This window comes from Falco cherrug, chromosome 1 (assembly GCF_023634085.1).
Source record: "Falco cherrug isolate bFalChe1 chromosome 1, bFalChe1.pri, whole genome shotgun sequence".
Lineage (NCBI taxonomy): Eukaryota > Metazoa > Chordata > Aves > Falconiformes > Falconidae > Falco > Falco cherrug.
The window spans coordinates 17,099,664-17,106,528 of record NC_073697.1 but is presented as its reverse complement, the minus strand read 5'-3'; the positions used below and the strand labels follow the sequence as shown (position 1 = coordinate 17,106,528).

At 50.3% G+C, this 6,865-nt stretch overlaps 1 protein-coding gene across 5 annotated transcripts in view; it reads left to right on the top strand.

Annotated features, from left to right (window-relative positions):
• Nucleotides 1–1,191: 1,191 nt before the first annotated feature.
• Nucleotides 1,192–6,865, top strand: part of WDFY3 (WD repeat and FYVE domain containing 3) — a 185,216-nt gene continuing 179,542 nt past the window's right edge. For 3 of the 5 annotated variants that reach the window (XM_055722688.1, XM_055722701.1, XM_055722682.1), the window contains exon 1: nucleotides 1,192–1,593. The gene's annotated coding sequence lies outside the window, so the exon portion shown is untranslated. The remainder of the gene's footprint in view (nucleotides 1,594–6,865) is intronic. The other 2 variants (XM_055722709.1, XM_055722695.1) reach the window with 1 other exon arrangement.

The window sequence follows — 6,865 nt, the reverse complement described above, 5'->3', positions numbered from 1 at the left end:
ACAGCTTCGTTTAGTAAGACCCCTTAGCAAAGGGAAGTGGCAATGGTCCTGGTTCCTGGTGCTTGTGATAATTTGCCAGCGAAACGCAAGGTCTCGGATGGTTTGTGTATTGTTTATTGCAGCTTTTACCCCTGTAGCCAGATTCTCTGAACTGCTGCTTAGTCTTTTCAGTGAAGACTTCAGAAGGGATTTTCATTGATGAAAAAATTTTAGTTTTCCAAACAAAACTTCTAGGGGGTGAAGAGCTGTTAGCAGCCGATTGCTCAAAGGAGGCAAGTTTATAAGTGACTGGAAAAAGGCAGAAGGGTATCTGGTCACGTATGTGTGGACAGACACACCTTTGCACCGTTCCTCAGGAGCATCCAAGCAGATGAAGCTTGTCCCAAGGTTGCAGTGACCGCTTGCACCACGTGCCCAGGTGTGGCTAAACCTGCGCTTTGCCCTGCTGAAAAAAAGTCCTTTTGCTGTTGGGAATTTAATGAACTTCTGGCTTAATTAGGAAAAGAGTAACAGATGAGATGTGTGGGTAAGCACAAATGTACAATCCTCTTTGTGGTTGATAGCAGGGATATCCAAAGGACTTTCCCTGGATGTACGCTTGAGGAAAACTTAAGGGAAACCACACACACTAACCCCAACCTGCAGGTGGCTGCTTTGGCCCTGCGTTGACCTCCTGGCATTTCCATCCTTGTCCCACAGCAGGCTCCCGGCTGGGATGGATGGCTTGCCTGCTCGGCGGGCTGGGCAGCGTGTCAGCTGCTCCGGCCTGCGGTGTCAGGGCTGGGGGCGGGCACAGAGGGGAGAGGGCAGGGCCCTTCAGTGCCAGAGAAGCGGGATTTCTCTCAGAGAACAGGGAGAAAACAAACCAACCAAGCGTCTGCCCGGGAAACCCACCGCTCTGAAAAGTAATATAATTCTAAAAAGCCCCAGAACCAAGAAGGGGGCCTGTATGTCTGTCGAGCTGACCCGGTCTGGGTGAGGAGAGGAGCCCCTCGGCGCGCTGCCTTCCCGCTGAGGAGAGGGGGCGGCGGGCCGCTACCTGAGGGGCTGCTCCCGCGGCCCGCCATTACGGACCAGCTCTCCTCAGGCGGCCTCGCCGAGCCGCGGGAGCGGCGGTGACCGCAGCCAGCCGGGAGGAGGAGGAGGAGCGGAGGGAGGAGGCAGCGCCGGCAGCCGGGCGGGGAGGGGGCACTCGGCGCCGCGGAGGAGGAGGAGGACTAAGATGGCCACCAGCCGCCGCGGGGAGCGGCCCCGCTCCCTCCGCCCCGCCTCGCGCGGCCCCCTCGGCCCGGCCCGGCCTTGATGGGGCCGGAACGACTCCAGCGCCCGGACGCTGCAGCGGCGGTGGCGCCTCCCGCCGGAGCCCGCCCGGGCCGCAGCGGGGGAGCCGCCCTCCCGGCCTGGCCCGCACCGCCCGGCCGCGGACACTCCGTCGCGTAACTCCCCCCCCCCCCCCCGCCTCCCGCCGAGCCGTGCCCGTGGAAAGGAGCGGAGAGAATTTTGACGAGAGGAGAGACCGCCCGCTGCCCCCTCCTCGGCCCGGCGGGCCGGGCCGGGCACGGCGGCACCGACAGAGACCCCCGCCGCCTCCCGGTGAGTGCCTGGCGGCCCTGCCCGCTCCCCGCGCCCCGCCGCTTTGTTGCACCGCCGCCGGCCCTGGCCCCGCTGCGGGGAGACCCGCCGCCGCCCCGCGGGCCCGGCGCGGCGGGCTGCGGCCCCCATCCCTGCCGGGGGTACCGGCCTCGCTTGGCTCGGCCCGGCCGCAGGCCGCGGCGGCCGCCCCGCTCCCCGGGGATGCCGTGCGGGCGGCCGCCTCCCTCCGCCGCCGGCTTGGAGGAGGGGGCGGCGGTGCAGGTGCCTCGGGTGATGGATCACTGTCACTGCGCGGGCAACCCCCCACCCCCCGTTGGTTTTTTAATGCTTTATTTCAGCGGCCGTTCTCTGGCCCTGGCCCCCGGGGCAGGGCAGCCTGCGGGGCGGGGGGCTCGCCCCCGCCGGGCTGAGGGGGGCGGGCAGGGGGGGCTGTGCCGGGGCCCCGGCCTGGTGGGGGGGACCGAGGGAAGCCCCGGCGGGGGCCGGCGGAGCACCGCGGACGCTGCGGCGGCGCTGGGCCGCTCGGGCGGCCTTTGTTGTGGCCGGGGAGGGCGGATTTCCCGCGGGGGTCCCGGCCCCGGCCCCGGCGGAGGTGCGGGAGGGGGCCCGCCCGCCCCAGCCCTTGGGTGCGTGGGGGCGGCGGGCAGCCGGGCCGCGGGGTTGCCCGCCCGCCCGCCGCCGCGGGAGTAAGCCCGGCTCGCAGGCGGAGAGGTGGGTAGCTTGTCCCCCTTAATTTCATTTTTTAAAAATGTAATTAGTTATTTTGGCGGCAGTTCTCGACCCTGTGGTGCGTTAGGGGCGCTCGGGTTAACGCACCCGGCGAGTTTCTCCCCGGGGACGGGGAGGTTGTGGCTCCCCGGGTGCCCGGAGCACGGTGCGGGGGAGGGGGGGTGGGTTTGCGGAGGTGCTGAGGTACCTGCTGCTTGTCTTCAGCATAGTGTTTGCCCTGCAGTTCTGGCAGGTGATTCGCATAGGCAAAGAGGTTTGCATAGGGGCCGGTCAGTGGTGCTGGGCACTGAGACCTTGTGTGATGTTCTTTTTGAAAGATTGAGACGGTAGTTTCTAGCTGTGCTTATGTATGCCTGCACAGAGAGGGTCTTATAGATGGAACAACACAGAGGACTAAATGTATGTATTTTGACTTGTAGTTTCATGAATAATCTAACTGAAATTTCTTGGCTGACTAGAGTAACTCCCAAGGTTTCAGTATAGACCTGTGAGTTCTGGCCTTATTTTAATGATTGAATTTTGATTTCTTGGCAGTGTAGGTTTGTGACGAGATCTGTGCATGTCCATGTATTGGACCGTGAGATTTTGCGATGGAAAACAAATCGTACATTTCCTGTTAAGAAAAGTAAACATTGAATGTTGTAGCAAACAAATAATTAGCTAAATCGTAAACTGCACCAGAGCTGTGTTGCTGCCTGGTGCCTGTGCCCCTTTGACCAGTATATGGCTGTATGATGTTCCTGAGCTCACAGGCTCCCATGGATCCAGGCTGGTTTTGCAGAGAGCCAGCTTGATTGCATCCTTGGCCCATTTTGGTGACAAGTTAGTGGTGTATTGAAGTAGGCTGTGTGAACAAACTGGACAGTTTGCGTGAACTGGCATTTCTGCAGTGTTTCTCTCATCCATAATGCTGGTAGACTTGCAGCATTTGCAGATAGAAAACTTACTGATGTGCTAATCAACCAAATCCTTTTCTGTGCTTTTAGGTTATGGGCAGGCATGTTTACGAAGCAGAATGCATTGGGTGCTGGAAACATGCATCCATGTTAATCCATGGCATCGTGCCTTTGCTCCATGATCCTGGTCAAGAAGTGCTGGTAATCTTAACTTGGGGTGCATATTTGGACTATGAGTCGGTGTCTATGCACTAAGCGGTGTGGGTCTGTCGAGGTCAATTTGAGCCAGCTCTGGAATACTCAGCACCGTTGATAGCAATGTGTTTTGGGTAGAAGAGTGCCTCAAATATCAGTGGCAGTAGACTACAGATCAGATAGTGGTATTCTTCAGTTTGGTATTCTAGAAAGAAGCTAGGAACTGGACATGTTTGTTCACTTTTCCAATTTGCTGGGCAGTTTTAGGCTGCTAGACTTGGATAAAAATGTAGTATGTTTTGGGTTATATAGTAACAACTATGTTGCAGCTCTTAGCCAGCTGATTATCTGTTTGGTTCAAGTTAAAGCAAGTTAAGGACAGTGCTGCTGTCTTTTTTTTTAGTATCTTCAGCACGTGTTTAAAAATGTATTACAACATTTTTATGCCAAAGTTTTAAGTAAGGATTAGTAAGTTCAGTCGATTGATTGTTTGTCATTTGGTGCATCAAGATCAGCTACTTGGTAGTATTGTGTGGTATCAGTACTATGGGAGAGGAGATCTCATTTCTTTCTTTCAAAACAGTAACAGAAGCATGCTAAATAACAAAACTATAATAATATTCTTAATATACTCAACCTGAAATAACAAGGTTAGTTCAGAAGGCTGCATTATGGTGTTGCATCTTGCTATGTGAGTTGGCTGAGAAGGTATGCTGCCATCTGGGTGGGTATGAAAACCTTGGTATTTAGCTCTGGTTTGCTGGAGCTAGACTGCCAGAAGTAGTATACAAGGTGAGCAGGTCTTCAGTATGTACCAATGTGGGCTACTTTTGGAGGAATTCAGCAATGCGTTTCACTTCTGCCCATCTAAATATTTTGTAGTTTTCTCTAAGTGTTCAGCTGGATTTTTGTAGCGTAGGGAAAACTTCGTGGATGCTCTATGTGCAGAGTATGGGATGAGTGTGGGCAGATGTTCTGCTTGCCCTTTGAAATGCTCAGGACTGTCATGAGATTGTTTGGAAATTTTGGTGTTGGAACATGATGTTTCACTTCCCAAATGTTGATGTTAACTGTTTTGTAGCGTTGAGTTGTGGTGTTTTACTTGGGTTTCTGAGGATGTGCTAAGCTGAGGAACGTAAAGAAAAGCCAGTAGTTCCCTCTCTGACAGTTAAATTGCTGAAGGACAAATCTGCTGATGTTGATAAGCAGTTTCATTTGTGTTTGTAAGTGATTTTAAGTTCCTATTGCAAAATAGTGGAAATACTGTTTCAGCAGTGGCCTTTGACTTGCAGGACTTCCTGCTATAAGGAAGTCTTGTATCATTTGCCAAAAATAAACAGATTTTGGAGAGGGCGGATATGGTATGCTGTGAAAAACCTTAGAGTCTTAGTCACAATTTACCCCCTAGTGCTTGCCTTTCTGATAATTAGAATTGTGGAAGTCTGTTACTGGATATGTTACTGGAATGAAACTTGTATTTTGAAATGGGAAATAGAATCTTTCGTTGGTCCATAGTACAATTTTTGGGTACGCATGAAGGGGGAAAACTTCATGCCTTTCATACTGAAGCTTTTAACTTCACTGGTTTCCTCCTTGATTCTTCTTTGTTGTTGTTACTGCAAATTGCAATAGTACAGCATTTAAAATGCCCAAGTTGTGACAAATACCTACGTTATTAGTTTCTTTGAGTTATTGGCAATGCTGATTGCTTTTTAAAATACTTTTTTTGTTACGTATGTGTCTTGAGGGAGCTATAACTTGAGTTATAACTGTAAGCCTTCTCGCACCCTTCAGTGTCAAAGGGACTGAGGCGTGCTGATGTAAGATTGTCACGTCTCCTGGAACAGCTTGCAGTTTTAACTTTGTAATTTGGTTAACAGTTTTAATCTTGTAATAAACAGTTTCATTCTTGTATAGCTCCTGTTATCTTCTACTGGAGATTTTATATCCTTTTGCTGGGCTGTTTGCACCTTGTCCAGGCTGGGTAGGAGAAGACAGGACATAATTATAAGGCCCCTATGCACATTTGTTTCAACCAGCTGTCCCACAGCCAGTATAGAAAGTGTTGCCATATCCTATATTCCTGTTTGTACTCTCATGTGCCCGAGCTTCTCATGTTATGTACAAAATTCTGCTAGCGGCTTGTAACGTTTTAACTGAAGTCATTGGAGTCGTTGGTGTGGATGTGAGAGCAGCATCTCGGCTCAGGTGATAGCACTGCAAACTTTGTAAGACTGAATATGCATTATTGGTGATCCAGCCTTGAGAGCATCTGTTTGGCAAGCGAGCCACGTTTCGTGGTGCAGCAGTGCAAGCTTTTGCTTGTTGGTTGCGTCCCCTGTTCTTCTGTGATATTACAGGCAAGTGTGTACAGCGCCTTTTTTTTTGACAGTGAAAAATAACACAGTACCTACAGACTTTTTTGTGTTTGGCTCACTTATCGGATGGTGGGGGTGATTATTTCAGTTAGATGATCTATAGCAGAGTTGCTGCATATCTTGCTTGATTTTTATCCTAACACTATATCAGACCTTAATGGGCAAAGGAGGAAGAAGAAATACTGTATAAAATTGTTGGGTTAGTGTTGCGTAGCATCTTCTTTCTCAAAGTGGCTTGTTTAAACTTTCTATGTTGATTTGATACTCACGTGTAATTAAAGGAATTTTTGTATGAATGGTGAAGAGGGAACAATCTTTAGCTAACTGGATTGTAGCATACATGCCTGTAAAGCATTTAAATATGAGTGGGAACTCAGCTTTTCTACTTGGTCTTTAAGGTAGCTGAAGGGTATTGGGGTGTTGTTGGTTACTGCCCATGCCCCTTGTCATGCTCAACATACTTCTTTTAATGAGTATTAGTCAGAAGGTACACCAAACATGACTGGTTAGTCAACTGAAATAGGGTTTTACACATTGGAGACCTTAGTCTTCCTTTCTTTCTGTCTAGAAGCTGCTAGAAAAAGCGATGTGATAACTGCCGGGAGGACTATAGGTAGCAACCGCCTGGTGAGGAGGCTGTGGCTTTGGTCTCAGGTGCTGCTGTCACTGCTGGGGGAACGGGCTCACCCTTGCTAGGAGCTGTTTGCTGGTGCTTTGGCTTTCAAAACAGGTGCAAAGTGCAGCTTTGGTAGCTGCAGAGAAGGAAGAATGGATCTTGTTCCTTTCCTGATTTGGTTTGCTCTAAATGTGCAGGAGTTATTTATTTTTTTCTTTCCTTTGAGTCTTTTGTGAATGAAGATGATGTATATCTTTAGTTTTATTCCCGTGAACAGCTGTGGGGCAAAGTTTTCTGATTTCTGTTCTGTGTGTAAATGTGCAATTGACATAATTTTTGACAATTGTGCTAATGTTTTTGGAATTTTGAATAACAGCAGGGAATCTTTTTGGTTTTGTTTTTTTTTATTTTTTATTATGTGGGGTTTTTCCTTTTTATTTTTTCTTTCCTCACCTGTT